The 22,229-nt window shown below is 41.4% G+C and overlaps 1 protein-coding gene across 1 annotated transcript in view; it reads left to right on the top strand.

Annotated features, from left to right (window-relative positions):
- Positions 1 to 21,768, top strand: part of LMNTD1 (lamin tail domain containing 1) — a 208,203-nt gene extending 186,435 nt beyond the window's left edge. Inside the window, exon 10 of the mRNA XM_063639976.1 lies at positions 21,127 to 21,768. The gene's annotated coding sequence lies outside the window, so the exon portion shown is untranslated. The remainder of the gene's footprint in view (positions 1 to 21,126) is intronic.
- Positions 21,769 to 22,229: the final 461 nt, after the last annotated feature.

Here is a 22,229-nt window from a genome sequence, read left to right as displayed (position 1 = left end):
GCTCTTCTTGTTGAATTGATCCCTTTACCATTATGTAATGGCCTTCTTTGTCTCTTTTGATCTTTGTTGGTTTAAAGTCTATTTTATCAGAGACTAGGATTGCAACCCCTGCCTTCTTTTGTTTTCCAGTTGCTTGATAGATCTTCCTCCATCCCTTTATTTTGAGTCTATGTGTGTCTCTGCACGTGAGATGGGTTTCCTGAATACAGCACACTAATGGGTCCTGACTCCTTATCCAGTTTGCCAGTCTGTGTCTTTTGATTGGAGCATTTAGCCCATTTACATTTAACGTGAATATTGTTATGTGTGAATCTGATCCTGTCATTATGATGTTAGTTGGTTATTTTGCTCGTTAGTTGCTATAGTTTCTTCCTAGCCTCGATGGTCTTTACAATTTGGCATGTTTTTGCAGGGGCTGGTACCGGTTGTTCCTTTCCATGTTTAGTGCTTCCTTCAGGAGCTCTTTTAGGGCAGGCCTGGTGGTGACAAAATCACTCAGCGTTTGCTTGTCTGTAAAGTATTTTATTTCTCCTTCACTTATGAAGCTTAGTTTGGCGGGATAGGAAATTCTGGGTTGAAAATTATTTTCTTTAAGAATGTTGAATATCGGCCCCCACTCTCTTCTGGCTTGTAGAGTTTCTGCTGAGAGATCAGCTGTTAGTCTGATGGGCTTCCCTTTGTGGGTAACCCGACCTTTCTCTCTGGCTGCCCTTAACATTTTTTCCTTCATTTCAACTTTGGTGAATCTGACAATTATGTGTCTTGGAGTTGCCCTTCTCGAGGAGTATCTTTGTGGCGTTCTCTGTATTTCCTGAATCTGAATGCTGGCCTGCCTTGCTAGATTGGGGAAGTTCTCCTGGATAATATCTTGCAGCGTGTTTTCCAACTTGGTTCCATTCTCCCCATCATTTTCAGGTACACCAATCAGACGTAGGTTTGGTCTTTTCACATAGTCCCAAATTTCTTGGAGGCTTTGTTCATTTCTTTTTATTCTTTTTTCTCTAAACTTCCCTTCTCTCTTCATTTCATTCATTTCATCTTCTATCAGCGATACCCTTTCTTCCAGTTGATCGCATCTGCTACTGAGGCTTCTGCATTCTTCGCGTAGTTCTCGAAACTTGGCTTTCAGCTCCATCATCTCCTTTAAGCCCTTCTCTCCATTGGTTATTCTAGTTATCCATTCTTCTAATTTTTTTTCAAAGTTTTTAACTTCTTTGCTATTGTTTTGAATTTCCTCTCGTAGCTCAGAGTAGTTTGATCGTCTGAAGCCTTCTTCTCTCAACTCATCAAAGTCATCCTCCATCCAGCTTTGTTCCGTTGCTGGTGAGGAACTGCGTTCCTTTGGAGGAGGAGAGGTGCTCTGTTTTTTAGAGTTTCCAGTTTTTTTGGTCTGTTTTTTCCCCATCTTTGTGGTTTTGTCTACTTTTTGTCTTCGATGATGGTGATGTACAGATGGGTTTTTGGTGTGGATGTCCTTTCTGTTTGTTAATTTTCCTTCTACCAGACAAGACCCTCAGCTGCAGGTCTGTTGGAGTTTACTAGAGGTCCACTCCAGACCCTGTTTGGCTGGGTGTCAGCACCGGTGGCTGCAGAACAGCGGATTTTCGTGAGACCACAAATTCAGCTGTCTGATAGTTCCTCTGAAAGTTTTGTCTCAGAGGAGTACCCGGTTGAATGAGGTGTCAGTCTGTCCCTACTGGGGGGGTGCCTCCCAGTTAGGCTGTTCAGGGGTGAGGGACCCACTTTAGGAGGCAGTCTGTCCGTTCTCAGATCTCCAGCTGCGTGCTGGGAGAACCACTACTCTCTTCAAAGCTGTCAGTCAGACAGGGACATTTAAGGCTGTGGAGGTTCTCGCTGAGTTTTTGGTTGTCTGTGCCCTGCCCCCAGAGGTGGAGCCTACAGAGGCAGGCAGGCCTCCTTGAGCTGTGGTGGGCTCCACCCAGTTCGAGCTTCCTGGCTGCTTTGTTTACCTAAGCAAGCCTGGGCAATGGCGGGCGCCCCTCCCCCAGCCTCGTTGCCGCCTTGCAGCGTGATCTCAGACTGCTGTGCTAGCAATCAGCAAGACTCTGTGGGCATAGGGCCCTCCGAGCCAGGTGCGGGACACAATCTCCTAGTGTGCCGTTTTCCAGGCCCGTTGGAAAAGCGCAGTATTAGGACGGGACTGACCCGATATTCCAGGTGCCGTCTGTTTCCCCTTTCTTTGACTAGGAAAGGGAACTCCCTGACCCCTTGCGCTTCCCGAGTGAGGCAATGCCTCGCCCTGCTTCAGCTCGCGCATAGTGCGCTTCACCGACTGTCCTGAACCCACTGTTAGGCACTCCCTAGTGAGATGAAACCGGTACCTCAAGCAGAAATGCAGAAATCACCCGTCTTCTGTGTCGCTGGGGCTGGGAGCTGGAGACCGGAGCTGTTCCTATTCTGTATCCTGAAACTTTACTGATGTCATTTATCAGTTTTAAGCTTTTGGTGAAGTCTTCAGGGTTTTCTAGGTATAGAATCATATCATCAGTGAGAAGAGTTAATTTGACCTTTTCTTTTCTAATTTTGGATGCCTTTTCTTTCTTTCTCTTGCCTGATTGCCCTGGCTAGAACTTGTAGAACAATGTTGAATAGGAGTGGTGAAAGTGGGCATCCTTGTCTTGTTTCAGGTCTTAAGGGGAATGATTCCAGCTTTTTCCTGTTCAGAACGATGTTGGCTGTGTGTTTGTCATAGATGGCTTTTATTATTTTCAGGTATGTTCTTTATATGCTGAGTTTGTTGAGGGTTTTTATTATGAAGGGATGTTGGCTTTTATTGAAAACTTTTTCTGTATCTATTGAGATAATCATATGGTTTTTGTTTTTAGTTCTGTTTATGTGGTGAATCACATTTATTGACTTAGGTATGTTGAACCAACCTTGCATCCCAGGAATAAAGCCTACTTGATCATATAAAAAGTGAATTAACTTTTTGATATGCTGCTGAATTCAGTTTGCTAGTATTTTTTGAGGATTTTTGCACCTATGTTCATCAAAAATATTGGCCTGGCTGGGCGTGGTGGCTCATGCCTGTAATTCCAACACTTTGGGAGGCCGAAGCGGGCAGATTATCTGAGGTCAGGAGTTCGAGACCAGCCTGACCAATATGGTGAAACCCTGTCTCTACTAAAAATACAAGAATTAGCCGGCCCTGGTGGTGGGCACCTGTAGTGCCACCTATTCGGGAAGCTGAGACAGGAGAATTGTTTGAACCTGGGAGGCGGAGGTTGCAGTGAGCCAAAATCATGCCTGGGCAACAGAGTGAGACTCCATCTCAAAAAAATAAATAAATAAAATTGGCCTATAGTTTTCTTTTTTGTTGTATCTTTGCCAGATTTTAGTATCAGTGTGATAATTGGCTCTGTAGAATAAGTGAGGGAGAAGTTCCTCTTCCTCAGCTTTTTGGAACAGTTTCAGTAGAATTGGTACCAACTCTTTTCTGTGCACACAAACTAGAAAATCTAGAGGAAATGGATAAATTTCTTGACACTTGCAACCTCCAAGATTGAACTAGGAAGAAATTGAAACCCTTAACAGACCAAAATTGAGTTCTAAAATTGAATCAGTAATAAAAAACCTACCAACCAAAAAAAAAAAGCCTGGGACCAGACAGATTCACTGATGAATTCTACCTACCAGACATACAGGGTGCACCACCACCTCATCCTAGATAGACAGGAATTTGAACTGCTGCCCTATCACATCTCTGTTCCAGAGCTCATGACTCCTAGATCAGATGTACACTGTAGCCTTTTTCTGAACCACAATGTAGTTGAGAGCCTCAGGGATTGCTTAATTTGCGACTCTCCGTGGCAGTGGTTTTGGGGCAGAACTTCATCACTCAGCCTAATTAATACAGATGGCATTGTGGCTCACCGTTCTCCAAGGTGATAGCACTACATCTTCATGTAAAAGGAATTAGGGGGCCTCCGCCTTTGGGCCTGTGCAGGGGTATCTTGGTTGTGGTGATATTGGCTGGGTGGGTGGGTCCAATCTCAGGCCCTGGGAGAAATGGTCAGGTGTCAGCAGAATTAGAATGGGGTTCTCCAACTCCCCAGCCTCTAAATGGCCAGCTGGACAGCGTGTATGAGTCTTGATGGGGCTGGATCGGGTGGAGCCTGAGTTGCCGGTTGTGATAGGGAGGGGCAGGCTGGTCCCTGAGTCACCAGCTGAACTCTCACATAGGGTCAGGTGGTGGGATCTCGAGGGAAAATCACAGGCCTGTGAAGATAAGGTTTTCACAGCTGCAATGTTCATACATGGGCGATGTTGGTGCACTGGAAGTCAGAAAGTTGCAAGCCCTGTTGGGAAGGTGCTGTGGGGTCATGGCCTCTCTGCAGGGCAGCTGCTGGCTTGCTGGAGACTCCCCAGGGCATTCAGACTTTTCGTTCCCTCCCCAGCCTGGGGGCAGCAGCGGGAGGGCACTGCAATGGCAGCCAGTGGCAGAGGGCCTGTTAGTTGCCTCTGGGAGCTCCACTGCAGAGAAATGCAGAGCCCTGGCCATAGGACTGACTGCACTTCCAAGCCCAGGGGCCTTGCCTGGAAATGCACAGAGTGGGCAGGAGCTTGCAGGAAAGACAGTCTGACCTCCTCTCTGTTGAGTGGCTACGGTGTGCTGGAGGCGCCTGTGAAAGCAATCAGGCTCCATGTTCCTCCTCCCTAGTCTGCGGGCAACAGGAGAAGGTACCACAGAGTGGCAGAGGGGCTGTTGGTTACCTCTGGGAGCTACACTGCAAAGAAATGCAGAGCCCTAATGGGCCACAGTGCTGAGGTGGGGTGGGGTGGTTGCGCTGGGAGCCTAGGCCAGGGGGCCTTTGCTGGGGAGGAGCAGTGGAGACAGGGCCTGCAGTCTGACCCCTTATCAACACTTATCCTGGGAGCGCGTGAAGGAGCTTGCCCTTCTTTTTTGGTGGAGGTAGGGCAGCTGGCAACAGGGTGCTCAAGGATCTGTGGGGCTCCACTTGGGCTTCAGCAGTGGCTCTGCCCAGACTGCAGGCAACTCTGTGTGTCAGTATGGAGGCCCAGGGTGGGAGGTTAACAGGGGTGGGGCGAGCTCTTAGGGGGAATCTCTCATGCCCAGGATTGCAAAGGAGCATGGGTGAAGTGTGGGTCCCCGGGGGGATCTTGCTCACTCACCCTTTCCTCTTGGTGGGGAGCCTCCCAAGCTCCACACCCATCCCAGGTGGTCAGCAGCCCTGCTTTACTCTTCTCTGTTCTCCGTGGGTCCCCTTGCTTCCTTGATGAATCTCAGCGTGGCCTCCTGGACAATCCACTTGAAGAGCTAGCATTTACTCCCCACTGTCCTCTCCGTGAGAGCCGTGTGCATCAGCTGCTTCCAGTCAGCCATCTTGAATTCTCTCTTACAACGTTTGTAATCAGTCAGAGTTCAACCAGAAAAGTAGAAACTGCTTTCAAAACTGCATTTCAAACAGAAAACCGTTAGCACTGTAAACGAAAGAGTATCTGAGACAAGTCTCAATCAGTTTAGGAAGTTATTTTGCTAAGGTTAAGGACAGGCCCGTGACAGCCTCAGGAAGTCCTGACAACATGTGGCCAGGGTGGTCAGGACACAGCTTGCGTTTATACATTTTAGGGAGACATGAGACATCAATCAATACATGTAAGATTTATATTTGTTCCCTCGGGAAAGGCAGGACAACTCAAAGCAGGTAGGGAGCTTCCAGGTCATTGGTAGATAAGAGAAAAACAGTTCATTCTTTTGAGTTTCTGACTAGCCCTTCATTGAATTAGCAATTTACAGGAATAATCACTTATGCCTTAGTCTGGCCTAGTGAAAGGATATGGCAAAAGAGGCAATGGGTATGCAATTTGTCTCACATGAGCAGAGGGATGATTTTGAGTTCCGTGTGTTCTTTGTCCACAAGGGATTTCCTTGTGGCCAAATTGTGAGGGAGGAGGGAGGTGTGTGGTTTTTGTTTTTTTTTTTTTTGTTTTTTTTTTAATCTTACTAGCTATGTTTTTTAGGAATCGAATGGGAGGCAGGTTTGCCCTAGGCAGTTCCTAGCTTGACTTTCCCCTTTGGCTTAGTGATGTTAAGGTCCTGAGATTTATTGTCCTTTCACAGTACATAGAATTGGATGCTTGCAAAACCCTTGGAAGAATTGGGTGTAAAAGTTCTAGGGGCTGGAGGACCACTAGCTTTCATTTTTAGCTGTAGATTTGCTCAAGAGAACCAGGACGTTCCTGCTCCTGTCCAGCAGTCAGGACACCAAGGACTAGCATTGAAAGGGGTGAAAATAACGTCAAGTGCTAAGACAACATCTGCAACACCCTTAGTATATAAAGGTCAGACATGCAGTTCTCTTTCTTCATTTTTTTCTTAGCTGGGATTAAAAAACAAATTAGGTGCTCCACTGACCTTTCATCCTGTGCGATGGAATTGAGCAAGGAGGAATCCAAGGACCCCTAGCCGGAGCAGAAACTTTCTTAGCAGAGGTTATAGACCACCTCTTCTCTCTATGAGGCAAAGCTGCTTGCTAATTACATAAGCTCCTCTCTTTCTCAAATAGGCAGATCCTGCATCTTTCGAGACTGCCAGATAGATGAGTTGATTATGTCTCCTAGCTCAATGCTGAAGGGCACAAGCAGATGGCATCAGGGTTTGGTGGAAAGAGCCCCAAATCCATAGCTCAGAGACTGTTAGTTTCCTCCGGGAGCTCTACTCCAGAGAAATGCAGAGCCGTGGCCCAATCAAAGTGGCATAGAGGCGTAGATCCTATCTCTGGCCTTATCATTCCCTAGCTGTAGGACTTCAGGAAAATCAAAATCACTTAATCTTTCTGGAAAGTTGAAGTACCTCATGATTCAGTGCTTCCCACCCAGCTCTCAAATTTAAGTTGTACTGTGAGAGCATCGTAGTAAGACTAAATGTCACTCTTATCAGCCATTATTCTCAGCTTATCAAATTTAATTCAGATTTTCCTGTAGAGAATGAATAATTAAATATTAGTTATTCTGGGCACTTGTAAACTGAATACATCAGATTGTGCCTACCTCCACAGAGAACCTTCCACACTATACTGAACTATACATGCAAACAATGTTTCTTCACTTTCTAGAACTTCAGATCCTAACTGTTTTCATTTTTTAAGGGTTCAAAGTAGGGAACAGGTTTCAAATGTTGACAGCTCTTCCTTTAAAAATCAGTAAATATTTTTCTGAACTCTTCATTCCCTGTATAATATCCTTTTCTGATTTAAAAAAACAAAACAAAGCTAGAGTGTTTGTTATGTTTCACTGAATTATTACTCATTTCCCCCACTTTGTTCTGTAAAAATATGTGTCATAGCATCCTGAATCCATATTGTATGGGTTGATTTAGATGAGTATTACCATCTAAAGCCCCACCGCCCTCTTCTCACAGGCAACATCCTAACTTACTCATCTCTGTACTCCCTGTGCCTAGACCAGTGCCTCACACACAGGAGGACCTCAGTGAAGGTTTATTGAATGAACAAATAAATGATGAACAAATTATGTCTCCCAGGCTACAGAGATGATTTCTCTTCACCGATTACTGTTACCATCTTTCAATTCAATACTGCACCTGGCTTGGGCCTGGAGGCTTATGTCAGAGGAGGACACAGACTACTTTAGCTACAACTTCTCGGAAGAAATCAGGAGGCATGGTTTTGTCCATCTGTTTGTTTTTGGATTTTCTTTTCTTACTTTATTTTTTAATTTAAGAAATATAATGATGCAGGGCAGGTAAGCTCTAAATTGGAGCTTAGCCAGGGAGGGTTCTTGGCTTTGCTCAGGAAATAATTCAAGGGCAAGCGGATGGACAGAAGAAAGCGGCTGTATTGAGGCAGTGGTGGTACGGCTCCATGACTGCTCCTGCAGAGCAGGGATACCCCACAGACAGTGTGCTGACAGCAGAAGCTCAGGGGAGCTCTGCAGTCACATTTATAACCACTTTTAATTACATGCAAAGTAAGGGGCAGATTATGCAGAAATTTCTAGAAAAGTGGTGATAACTTCTGAGTTGGATCATTGTCTTGCAAATGGACGGTAACTTCCAGACGTTGTTATGGCAATGGTAAACTTCATGGCCCACTGATGGGGGTCTGTTATGGAAAGATACTTCTGGCCCATTTCTGTTTTAGCTAGTCTTCAGTTTGGTCCGGTGCTCCAGGCCCCATCTCCAGAGTTGATTCTCACCTCCTCCCTCAACAGCACAGAGAGAAAAAGTCATGAAACATAAATGAGGCATTTAAGGACTATTATAAGCCAGGCATGGTGCCATGGACCTGTAATCCCAGCTACTCAGTAGGCTGAGGCAGGAGGATCGTTTGACATCAGGAATTCAAGACCAGCCTGGGCAACATAGTAAGACCCCATATATATATATATATATAAATGAACTATTATAAAATGGACACCCACGTAGTTACCACCTGGGTAAAGAAGCAACACATTGCCAAAATGCCCAGAACTTCTCAAGTGCTGCTTCCAATCACAATCCTCTCTCTTCCTCTAAATGTAGGTACTATCCTGACTCTATGGCAATCACTCTTTCCTTATAACGTTTCCTCCCAAGCACTAATCTCTGCATATTATAAGTTTCTGTTGCCTGTTTTTTGAACTTTGTGTAAATGGAATCATGGAGTAGGTTTTCTTTTGTATCTGTCTCCTTTCAAATAATAAATTAGGTTATTGTTACTTGGAATCAAGATTTTCAGCATAAGAAATACAATTGTAAAATAGAAGCTGAGTAAAAAGCATGTGATACTAAATTCAAATTGGAAATATCAGTATAAAGTCATGAGTGTTGTTTCCTTTTAAAATATACATTTTGTAGCTCTAGCATGGAAAAGGCCTAAAAGTAATGATCAGCATAGGAACAACACACTATCCTAGAACCCAAATTGTAGTCTCTAAAAGGAACCAGGAATCCTTAAAAAATGGTTCATTCCAGGTCTGAGGCAGGCAATGTGGGAAGTAAACTTGGAACTAGACAGCACAGAAACTGTTAAAGAGTACTGGGTTTAAGTCTTCATTGCCGATTGAAGAGTACCATGGATCAAAAAAACAAAAAACAAAAAACAAAAGAAAACTTGATGCTCAAGATTAATAATAATAATAGCAATTGACTGAAACATATAAAATTAGGTGAAAATCCATGAGCTCATAATGATAGTTAAAAATACTGAAAAACTGGCCAGGCACAGGGGCTCACACCTGTAATCCCAGCACTTTGGGAGGCCGAGGCAGGCGGTTCATGAGGTCAGGAGATCGAGACCTTCCTGGCTAACACAGTGAAATCCCGTCTCTACTAAAAATACACAAAATTAGCCTGGTGTGGTGGCGGGTGCCTGTAGTCCCAGCTACTCAGGAGGCTGAGGCAAGAGAATGGCGTGCACCCGGGAGCTTGCAGTGAGTCGAGATGGCACCACTGCACTCCAGCCTGGGCAACAGAGCAAGACTCCGTCTCAAAAAAAAAGTACTGAAAAACTAATTGGCCGCCTTTAAGGAATGTTAGAGTGTCAATTTATTATGCTGAAAACTAAAATATAAAGAGAAAAATCAAGTCTTCCTGTACAAATTGTTTTTCGTGGAAACCAAATAGTTGAATAGGTAAAGTTCTTTATAAAAGAATTGCAAGTCATAAATGCCTAAAAATAACAAAATTAAAATACCACCATTTTTTAAATTTAACTTTTAAGTTCAGGGGCATATGTGCAAGTTCATTATACAGATAAGCTTTTGTCATGGGAGTTTGTCGTACAGATTATTTCATCACCCAGGTATTAAGCTTAGTACTCATTATTTATTTTTCCTGATCCTCTCCCTTCTCCAATCTCCACCCTCTGATAGGCCCCAGTGTTTGTTGTTCCCTCTATGTGTTCATATGTTCTCATCATTTAGCTCCTGTGTAAGTGAGAACTGTGGTATTTGGTTTCCCCTTCCTGCACTAGTTTGCTAAGGATAACGGCCTGCAGCTCTATCCATGTCATTCTTTTTATGATGGCTGCATAGTATTCTATGGTGTATATGTACCACATTTTCTTTATCCAGTCTACCATTGGTGAGCATTTAGGTTGATTCCATGTTTTACTATTGTGAATAGTGCTGCAATGAACATATGTGAGTTTGTGTCTTTATAACAGAATGATTTATATTCCTCTGGGTATATACCCAGTAACACAATTGCTGAGTTAAATGGTATTTCTGTTTTTGGGTCTTCGTGGAATTGCCACACTGTCTTCCACAATGGTTGAACTAATTTACACTCACAGCAGCAGTGTATAAGTGTTTCTTTTTCTCTGCAACCTCGCCCGCATCTATTATTTTTTGACTTTTTAACAGTAGCCATTCTGACTGGTGTGAAATGATATCTCATGATGGTTTTGATTTGCATTTCTTTAATCAGTCACGTTGAGCTTTTTTCATATGCTGGTTGGCCGCATGTATGTCTCTTTTGAAAAGTGTCTGATTATGTCCTTTTCCTACTTTTTAATGGGGTTGTTTTTTTTTTCTTGTAAATTTGAGTTACTTATAGATGCAGGATATATTAGACCTTTTTCAGATGTGTAATGTATTAGTCTGTTTTCATGTTGCTGATAAAGACATACCTGAGACTGGGAAGAAAAAGAGGTTTAATTGGACTTAAAGTTTCACATGGCTGGGGAGGCCTCAGAATCATGACAGGAGGTGAAAGGCACTTCTTACATGGCAGCAGCAAGAGAAAAATGAGGAAAATGCAAAAGCAGAAACTCCCGATAAAACCATCATATCTCATGAGACTTATTCACTACAGTGAGAACAGTATGGTGAAACCGCCCCATGATTCAAATTATCTCCCACCAGGTCCCTCACACAATATGTGGGAATTGTGGGAGTACAATTTAAGATGAGATTTGGGTGGGGACACAGAGCCAAACCATATCATCCCGCCCCTGGCCCCTCCAAGTCTTATGTCCTCAGATTTCAAAACCAATCATGCCTTACCAACAGTCCTACAAAGTCTTAACTCATTTCAGCATCAACCCAAAAGTCCACAGTCCAAAGTCTCATCTGAGACAAGGCAAGTCCCTTCCACCTGTGAGTCCATAAAAACAAAAGCAAGCTAGTTACTTTCTAGATATAATGGGGGTGCAGGTATTAGGTAAATATAGCCATTCCAAGTGAGAGAAATTGGCCAAAACAAAGGGGTTACAGGACCCATGCAAGTCCAAAATCCAGCGGGGCAGAAATCCTTACAGATATGCGGATATAAGCATATGTTTCCCTGCTCTGTCAGCTGAGAAGTCCTTGAAGCAGTGATATCCCCGCAGCAATGAGCATACCTAGAGGAGCCCAGATCATAGATCTAGTATCATTTTCCAATAAAGGACCCAGAAATGACTGATTCCAGAACTGGGTGAGAAGTAATATATAAGATGAGCCTGAATCACAGTTAAGGAAATGCTCAAAAGATGAACAAATAAAAACTCCCAATGATGGCAGTATGTCAAAGGGACACAGGAATCAACTGCAGGTGCTCCTAATGGCCAAAGAAGGAACAACTTAAGCAACAGAATAAATAAGTATTTATAATCCAAGATAAAACTATCCGTGAGTACATACTGATATAAATAAATGATTGAATAAATAGGTAGATAAATGCAGGAGAATAGACAAATTTCCTGGCAGAAGAATTCTAAATAATTTATGTTGAGAGTTCACCTTAAAGAAGGTGGGGCTTTATTTCTCACTCTTTTAGTGTGGACTGCACATAATAATTTCCTTCCAAAGAGTACTGTATGGAAATAGGGGGGAAAGGACAACTTTACAGTGAAGAAACTGACAAGTGATCAAGGTTAACATCAACAGAGACAAGTCATGCTGATAGTATGTACTACTGATATGATGTGAGGGGTATGGCACTTTACCTCTGTAATCTTCCTTTCCAAACCCCCAAGCCTCAATCTGAATATGAGAAAAATATCAGAAGAGTTCCAATTAAGGGATATTTTACAAAAATACCTGACCAGTGTTCCTCAAAACTGTCAAGATTATAAAAAACAGAGAAAGTCTGAGAAAACCCACAGCCAAGATGAGTTTAAGGATACATGACAACTAGATAGAATGTGGTATCCTGGATCTGTTCCCAGGACAAAACATGGATATTAGATTTTTTTTAAAACTAAGGAAATCTGTATAAATCATAGACTCTAATTATAATAATAACATTAACATTCATCAATTGTGGCAAATATACCATACTAATATAAAGTGTTAATCATAGGGGAAACTTGCTGTGGAGTATATGGGAACTCTCTGTGCGCTCTTTGTAATTTTTCTGTAAACCTAAAATGCTTCCAAAATAAAAGGTTTATTAAACAAGAAAGGGATGTATAGGCAACAAAAAGTTTTTTTTTTTTTTTGAGACGGAGTCTGGCTCTGTCGCCCAGACTGGAGTGCAGTGCCGCAATCTTGGCTCACTGCAAGCTCTACCCTCCCAGGTTCACACCATTCTCCTGCTTCGGCCTCCTGAGTAGCTGGGACTACAGGCGCCCACCACCGCACCAGGCTAAATTTTTTGTATTTTTAGTAGAGATGGGGTTTCACCGTGTTAGCCAGGACGGTCTCCATCTCCTGACCTCGTGAACTGCCCGCCTCAGCCTCCCAAAGTGCTGGGATTACAGGCATGAGCCACCGCGCCCGGCCAACAAAAAGTTTTTAGGGACTCATTCTGAATCCATTTCGGGTGGAAGGGCTAGGGCTGATGGAAAGTGGAAAGAGGTATGGATGAAACAAGATTGACAAAGACTTGACAAGTGATTAAACTGAGATTATGGGTGTGTGAGAGATGACTACATTTTTCTAAGGTAGAAGTTATGTTTTTATATTCCCTATAACGGGCACCATTTATCAGCATTTATTGATTTAACACGGGGGAGATAAATGTAAAGAGGCTTCTTAGTCAAGGACAGTCAACGTGTTCCTCAGCAAACATCTGGTATTTGGAATCAGGGAGTATGTCACCATGTTATGGGACATAGCAATTGCTTGGTACATCTGTGTTCAATACACTGAACTTCACTACTAAGCAGATTATAGCCATGATGCCTTCAAATCACACAAAAGACTCCTTCTGCCTCAAAGAAGATCATGGATCTTCATTTACTTTAAAATTTAGTCGAAATTCCAGAAGATCCAGTGGAGGCCAACTTAATTGTTAGTTCATAAGAAACTTCACTCCATGAGTCTTAACCAAATGAACATATTCTAACACATTTCCTGCAAAATAAATATTTTACAGGTTTTACTTTAGCCTTGATAGTCAAATCCACATAAAAACTTCAGGGCAAGCTAGTGATACCTAATGCATCTAACCTATGGTGAAAATACTTCTGTTTTTATGACTTCTGTATGAACAGTTATAAATTTCTCTGTTCCTGACCTTCCTTGCCATTTTGATATGAAAATACTTTTAAAATAGCATTTTTACGTGCAACCAAATGATTCATTACTGATATGGGTAGAGCAACTCATCTTGTAATTTAGGTAAGAGAATATATTTGAAATAAGGATGAACCTTATTATGCTAACTGTTTATTCTCTCTTACATTTACTATTTTCTTTTTTTTTTTTAAGTCATGGCTTAACATATATTTATTTTAAATATTCAGTTAAATGTGTTTCTTCCATAGGGAATGATAAAATTAATAAAATTTAGCACTGAAGTTTTTGTCAAATGCCTTGGTGAATTATTATTAAATAATGCAGAGATGACCTTTTAGAATATTATAACCAGTAGTATCTGCAAGGCAGAATAATGTAGTGCTGCTTTTTTACAAAATGTACTCCACATAACTCTAGTTCTGTGGACTGTTAATAGGTTTTATTTGCTGAGGTTGGGGGAAGTCCTGAGGTCAAATAAGTTTAGAAAGCATTCTATTAAAGTTGTTTACCATAGGACTTTTAACATGCTGATGGATATTGTGAATCTTAAAGAGGGGAAATAGCCTACAACATTTCTTAGATTGATTTGACCACAAAGTACCTCATATTTTCTGAATCACCTTGCAGCACCACACTTACAATAGAAAGAGTGAAGGGGGCAGGCTGGGGAAAAGAGGTGTGTATACATTCTAGAGGCATAGAGAGTTCCACCTGCACTGAAATTCTCACTTTGTTGCTAACAAGTAGGATGTTGTTAATTTTAATCTGTAAGTAAAGATGATAACGTCTAATTTGCATTGTTTTCATAAGGATTACAAATAATTTAGATGAGTTCTGTTATAGATTATGATATAAAAGAGTGTGGTGGACCATAGCTCTCACTGTAACAAGTAGTGGTGGTGAGGGGAGATGGATTAACTAAAAAAAAAAAGAAAAAGTTTAATGGTGTGAAGAAGTCTGAAAGTCTGGAAGACTGAAATTCCAGATACGAAGAGCCTTTTCCTCTCTGGTGACATTTGCCGAGTTTGGGATGGGTAAATGATTGTGTCATAAGACGAGGGTTTCTTCTTCCAAGACAAAGGAAAATCCAGCAGAGTTTCTAATAGCCAAATTAGCATGAGTGCTACTTGGAATCCAGAGGATCCCCCAAAAGCATATCCAGTCCTCCGCACCAGTCAGCCTTTACCCAGAAGACTTTTGATGAATGCTGGGCTGTAGGTAAAGTTGGGGTACTCTTGGAAAGGTAGAAGGAGATCTCCATAGTCTCTTAAGAATTATATCCCAAAGTCAAATGAAGAGAACAGCTGTAATTAAAAGCAAACCTATTTTATTATCAATATATTGGAAAATATATGAGAACTGAAACCACCTAAAACTGTAACCCACCCTCATCCCAACTCAATTTCTGATGAGACTGAAGCAACTGGCCTTCAAACACACTGCCTGGTAGAGGGAAAAGTGTGCCCTTCCTAGAGGGAAATACATGTATTTCAGTATCTACACATCTTTTTACATAATGCCCAGCATAAAGTTAAAAAATAAAGGCATGCGAAGTGATATAATGGACATTGGAGACTCAGAAGGGGGAAGGATGGGAAGGAGGTGACGGATGAAAAACTACTTATTGGGATACAATGTACCCTACCTCAGGTGACTAAAATCCCAGACTTCATCACTATACAATTCATTCATGTAGCCAAAAACCACTTGTACCCCTAAAGCTACTGAAATTTAAAAAATTAAAAATAATAAAAAATAAAGTTCATCTTCCTTTAGTAGGGCATTGTTTCAATAAATCTTTTTTGATAATAAAAAGGGAGGAAGAAGCAATATTTGCAAAGATAATGTCTGTGAATTTTCCAAAACTGATGAAAGACGTCACTCACATATTTAAGAAGCTCAGTGAACCCCAAATAGGACAATATAAGAAAAAATTCCTAAGAACATCATAGTTATCTACTTCAAACTAAAAATAAAATAAAATCTTTAAAGTGACGGGGAAAAAAAGATATACTCAAAGAAATGATTATAAGAATGGTGGAAGTCAAAAGACAATTAAATGACATCTTTAAAGTGTGGAAAAAAAAGATAAAACTGCCAACCTAGGACTTTTGAGCTAATGAAAATTTTTTTCAGCAAAAGTGAAATAAAGACATTTTCAAACATACTGAAATTGAAGAAAGTTATCACCAGCAGATATGCTCTATAAAAATTCTAAAAGAAGTTTTTTGGGCTAAAGGAAATGTGGAATTTTAAAAAAATGAAAAGCTCCAGCAACAGTAAATACATGGGCAAATCTAAAAGACCAACTCTTTTTAAACATTCCTTTTAAAACTAAAGTAATAAAAAATTTTGATTCATCCCAAAGACAGCAGGAAAGAAGAAACAAAAATAGAAATAGATCAAAAAAAGTTTAATAACTTTGTAGATTTATACCCAACCATATCAGTAATTGCTTTAAACGTAAACATACTAAATGCTTCAATTAGAAAGTCAGATATTATAAGACTGGATTTTTTTTTAAAAAAAGGCCCAATACAGATGGTCCTTCACTTACATTCCTTTGACTTATAGTTTTTTGACTTTACAATGGTGCAAAAGCAACATGCATTCTTTAGACTTACAATGGGCTTCCACTCAGATAAGCCCACTGTAAATTGACAATATTGTAAATCAAACATGTACTTTCAACTTATATTTTTAACATATGTGGGTTTATCATGATGTAACCCCATCAATGAGATTTGTAAGTGTCATTTATAAGAGACCAAACTTTAAATATAAGGTCACAGAAATATCAAAAGTAAAAGGATGGAATAAGTTCTGGAGAGCTATTGTAACAGCATGATGACTATAGTCAATAATAATATATTGTGTATTTGAAAATTGTCAACAGAGTAGGTCTTAAACATTCTCACTACACACAAAAAATGATAATTATGTGAGCTAATGAGTAAGTTAACTAGCTTGGTTGTGATAATCATTTCACAATTTATACATATATCAAGACATCATGTTGAACCTGAAAACACACACAATTTTTATTTATAATGTATATCAATAAAACTGATAAAAAAATAAAGTAAAAGGATGGAGAAAATTGTAACATGCTCTATATTAGCTATAGGAGTGTGGTGCATTAATATCTAGGGAGACGATGAGGCCCTGAAGTAATAGAGGCCAGGTGGCTATACTTAACCCCCAGAAGCCAGGAGGCCACAACTAATATAAGAACTAGCAAGACCATGGGAAGAGTCAAGGAGACTTTATGCTCAAGGAGTTGTGAAGATGGTTAATAGTACACACTGTCTCTCAGGGAAAACAGATGGGCAGTCAACAAGGATGTTGCTCAATATATATAATTTTTTTAAAAAGCAAGAATGAAGGAGCAGGAGTATGAGGGCAATCACCCCAATATAAGTCACAATTGTTTGCTCAGTTCCCAGAGCTGAGTCAAACTTGCATATTTAGACCCATTGATTAAAGATGTATCCAGGTTCCTAGGAGAAAGGACCCTACAATACCATGAAAAATATGTACCATAATGATTCCTCTGGCCCCTCTTCAAAGGGATACACAACCACTTACTCAGTGGACTGTACACTGGAGAAAGGATTATTAGACACAGGACCTGAGATGATGATGTTAATGCCTGGAGATGTCATCACAACTCCTCCCTGTTAGAATGAGGGCCTATAGGGGACAGGTAGCAAATGAAGTCCTATCTAAAATCAGATTCTCAATGGAGCCACTGAGTCTGCCAACTCACACTGTGGTCATTTCCCCAGTCTACAAGTGCATAATTGGAATCGATAGATTTTCCACTTAGAAAAAGCTTCATATTGAAGAGTCATTGCTCTGTGGAGCAAGAGTTATCATAGTGGGGAAAGTAATATGGAAACCTCTGAAAATTCCCTCCATACCCCTGGCCAAGATAATGAATCAAAAATAATATTGTGTCCCAGGAGGAATGACAGAGATTAGGATACTATTAAAGACCTAATGAATGCAAGGATAATGACCCCTCATATCTCCACTTAAGCAAGCAATCTCACTCCTTCAGATGCCAGATAGATCGTTGAGACTGACTATAGCCTACTGTAGATTTAACCAAGAAGTACTTGAATTGTAGCTGTGGTGCTGGAAGAGGTAACATGACTAGATTAATTAAACCTCAGGTACATGGTATGTGCTCACTGACTTGGCACATGCACTCTTTTTCCATCCCTAATAGAAAACAGGATAATAAATCTTTCACATTCACATGGGATAGATGGTAATATTCTCCTATATTTTTGCCTTTATGTTACGTGAATTCTCCTGCCCTTGTTCACAATACAGTAGTCCCACCTTATCTGTGGTTTTGCTTTCCACAGTTTCGGTTATCCATAGTCAACATGGTATGAACGTATTACATGGAAAATTCAGGAAATAAACAATCCATGCTGAGAGCTGTGACTGCCTACAGGGTTTCCAGATGGCTCACTCTTTGGGTCGGGGGACTGGGTCTGGGATGGGTACTTTCCTCATCAGCAAGATACAGGAAGAGTACCCAGACAGGATCAAGAACACGTTTAGTGTGGTGCCCTCGCCCAAAGTTTTAAACTGCATGTCATTCTGAGTAGCAGAATGAAATCTCAAGCTGTCCTGCTCTAGCCCACCCTGGACGTGAATCCTCCCTTTGTCCAGCATCTCTCTACTGTGTACACTACCCACCCATTAGTCACTTAGCAGCCATCTCTGTTATCAGATCGACTGTCACAGTATCACAGTGTTTCTTCAAATAACCGTTATTTCACTTAATAATGGCCCTAAAATGCAAAAGTAGTGATGCTGGCAATTCGATATGCCAAAGAAAAGCTGTAAATTGCTTCCTTTAAGTTGAAACTAAAAGTTCTCATATGCTGAGGTTGTTAAGATCTATGGTTAGAATGAATCTTTTATCTGTTACATTGAGAAGGAAAGAGAAACTCATGCATAGTATGTATGGGGTTCACTACAATCCAGTTTCAGGCACACACTGAGAATCTTGGAACATATTTCCCACGGATAATAAGGGACTACTATCTGGTCCTAAAAGGTCTGGACCACCAGGATATCCCATAGAATATCACACTCATCTACTACATCATGACATCATATGCTTTGGATAGGTCAAGCAGGAGGTGGTTAGTATACTGGTGGCCTTGGTAAGACATTCTGTGTTGTTTTTACTTACAACACTTATGATATCAATGTGTAGGGTCTTTCCCTTAACCAAAAAAGTCTGCAACTCTCCAATCCTCTGACACCAATTGAGTGTCCTATGATTCAATTCATTTCTGGCACTAACTATCCGGGATTCGAGTTGGGCCCCACAGATTTAAGGACTCAGTCCCACAAAGCTGCTCTTACTTTAGATTCCAGTTGTAAGTATTGGGTCTCCAGTGAACACATACTTCTGTCTGACGTGGCTACAAAATGGGGCTCCCATAATCCTCACCTCAGGTTTGATAATTTGCTACAAGGCCTCACAGAACTTAGGAAAACAGTTTACTTACTGCTTTACTGTAAAGGATACATTTTAGCAACAGCCAAATGGAAGAGATGCAAAGGGCAAGGTATGGGAGAAGGAATGTAGAGCTTCTATGCCCTCTCTGGGAGGACCACTATCCCAGTGCCTGGATGTGTTCGTCAACCCAGAAGCTCTCTGAATCTCATCGTTTAGGGGTTATGATGGAGGTTCGATTATGTAGGCATGATTGATTAAACCATCGGTCATTGGTGATTAAACTCAATCTCTAGTTTCTTTCTCCTCCCTGGAGGTTCAGAGGTGAAGTTGAAAGTTTCAACCCACTAATTACAATGGTCGACTCCTCTGGCAACTAGCTCCCCTCCTGAAGCTATTTAGGGGCCCATCAAGAGTCACTTTGCTAGCATAAACTCAAGTATGGTTGAAAGATATTTGTTATGAATACCAAAAGATGATTCTATTACCCCTATCACTAAGGAAATTCCAAGAATTTTAGAAGATCTGTGTCAGAAACCAGGGACGAGGGGCAAATCTATATTTTTTATTATCACTGACGTGTGTTCCAAGAGATGAGAGATAAAACCTGTGAAGATTCATGACTAGCTACTTCAGTGAAGTTTTGGGGAGTCCAGTAGGTGAGTGGTGTGTAGGGTTAGCTCTTCCAAACTAAAGACAAATTGCTGCATCTTGCGTCTCCATCTCTTACCACAAAGAAAGGCCACCACTTGTCAGCTTCCTTGAGCTCTGGAGGTAATATATTTCATGCCTGGTGATATTTCTACAGCCCATATATCAGGCGATATGGGAAGCTTCCAGCTTTGAGTGGGGCCTTGAGCAAGAAAAGGTGTCAAAGCAGGACCAGGCCACAGTGCAATCAGCCCTGTCACTTGGTCTGTATGATTCAACAGGCCCCATGGTAAGAGGTGTCATGTGGTGGGAAAAGATGTAGTAAAGAGTGTTTGGCAAGCTCAAGTGAAAGAATCACAAATCATAACTTGAGATTATGGAGCAAAACCATGCCATCAACAGCAAATTACATGCGCTTTGAAAAACAGCTCTTATTTTTGGTGTGTTTAGGTCCTAGAAGTGATGGAACAATTGACCACGAGAGACCAAATGACCCATCTGGAAATGCTTATTATGCACTGAATTCTGTAGGATCCGCTAAACCATAAAGCCACATGATGCTTACTCATGCCTTCCAGTCCTGCTAGTAGCAGTCCATTGTAAGGGAGTGCTGATATATGTGGGATTAAACCTGAACAGGGCTGGAAGGCGTGAGTAAGTTTCATGAGTAGGAAACCAAGACCCCATATCACCAAGCACAGCTATACCAGTCAATACCCCCAACCCTTGTACTTAGGAACATATTTGGGCAAGAATGAGGGAGGGTGGGCCAGAGGGGTCCTGTATGACCAGATAAAAGAAAGAAAGAAGTCAAAGCTTGGTTTATGGATGGATTGGCTCAGCATGTGGATGAAAACCAAAAAATAGACAGTGGCTTCATTACAACCACATTCAGGGAAAGAGAGTAAAGAGGAAATCTTCCCAATGGCAGATTATGAGCAGTATAACTGGTCATCCACTTTGGGTAGAAGGAGATATGAGCCAAGGTGAAAATACATATAAATTCCTAGGAAATGGCCAATGGCCTAGTTGTGCAGGCAGGGAACTGGAAGGAAAAGGACTGGAAGATCAGAGACAAGGAGTCTGAGGAAAAGGCATGTGGGTAGACAAATGGGTGAATGTATAAAGTGTCAAGACTTGTGTCTTACATGTGGATACCCACCAGAAAGCATCTACCATGGAAAAAGCACTGAACAACCAAGTAAAATGAAATGACTCAGCCTCTTGACATTAACTAGTCTTTGTCATTGGTCACCCAGAGCATGCATGATGGACACATGAACAGGGTGGGCATGGTGGCAGAAATGGAGGCTATGTGTGAGCCTGACAGCATGAACCTCACTTACCAATGCCCGTCTACCTACTGTTACCTCTGAACATCCAACAGAGATACACGTTGAATCTTCAGTATGGCAATATTCCTTGAGGGAATCAACCAGCCACTTAGTAGCAAGTTGACCACATGGAACCCTTCCATCCTGGAAAGACCAGTCAGCCATTCATCCTCACAGGGAGAGATACCCATCCTAAGTATGTGTTTTCTTTTCCTGCCTGCACAGCCTTAGCCAGCACCATTACCAAGGGCTTATGGAGTGCCTCATCCACAGACCTGGAAACCCACACAACAAAGCATCCAACCAAGAGACCTACTTCACCATGAAGGCAGTGTGAGAATGGACACTTGACCCTGGGAACGACAGATCAAATCACATACTGCACCATCCCGAGGTGGCCAGCTTCATAGAATGCTGCAACAGCCTACTCCAGCTAGGTAACAAAAGTTATTCATCATTTTTATCATTCAAATGGCATATTTCACCATGGGGATGCAAGAAGCAGAAAATCCTGATGTGCAGAGAGAAATGAATGAAGTAATTACATAGAAGGAAGCAGATGCAGCAGACTGAGAGAGACTGAGTACCGACAGATGTCAGGTGTCCAGTTACCCACAGCCCACAAGACACCTCTGTTTTCTTTTTCTTCTTTAAGTTCTGGGATGCATGTGCAGAATGTGCAGGTTTTTTACGTAGGCACAATGTGCCATGGTGGTTTGCTGTACCCATCAACCCGTCATCTAGGTTTCACGCTCCACATGCATTAGGTATTTGTCCTAATGCTCTCCCTTTCCTTGCCCCCTGCCCCCAAAAGGCCCCGGACACCTCTGTTTTCTAACAACTAATCTACCCCCCCTTTCTCATAAGCAAGCTTGATTTGGTTCCTGTTATCTACAACTAGAAGATCTTATCTAATACAATACATTTCAAAGAGGCAAACTTCTGCCTTCACCTGATGAACTTTCTAATAAATAATACAGTTGTCCCAAAATGGAAAACGCTTCTCTTATCATTTTGAGGTTTAGACAACCCTTCATCACTGTGTAGAAGAAATTCTGTCTATTATAAATAGTTGAACTAGATAAACTGAAGGTCCCTTGCTAGTTTGAGATCCTCTGACAAATATCAGGAATGGCATGATATGGAAAATAGAATAGTTTCACTCTTTTGGGAAATAAAAAATAATGAGTCTCCAAGTGCTCAATAACATTCCAAGAGAGGATGTGTGAGAGTGTATTACATTTCAGGGGGAAAACTGACAGATTCTAGATTTAACGTTTGTTAGAAAACCGGAACCAAAGTTTACAATGATTTCTCTTTTATTAAAT

Source organism: Symphalangus syndactylus, chromosome 5, assembly GCF_028878055.3.
Source record: "Symphalangus syndactylus isolate Jambi chromosome 5, NHGRI_mSymSyn1-v2.1_pri, whole genome shotgun sequence".
Lineage (NCBI taxonomy): Eukaryota > Metazoa > Chordata > Mammalia > Primates > Hylobatidae > Symphalangus > Symphalangus syndactylus.
This window is presented reverse-complemented; position numbering and strand designations above follow the sequence as displayed.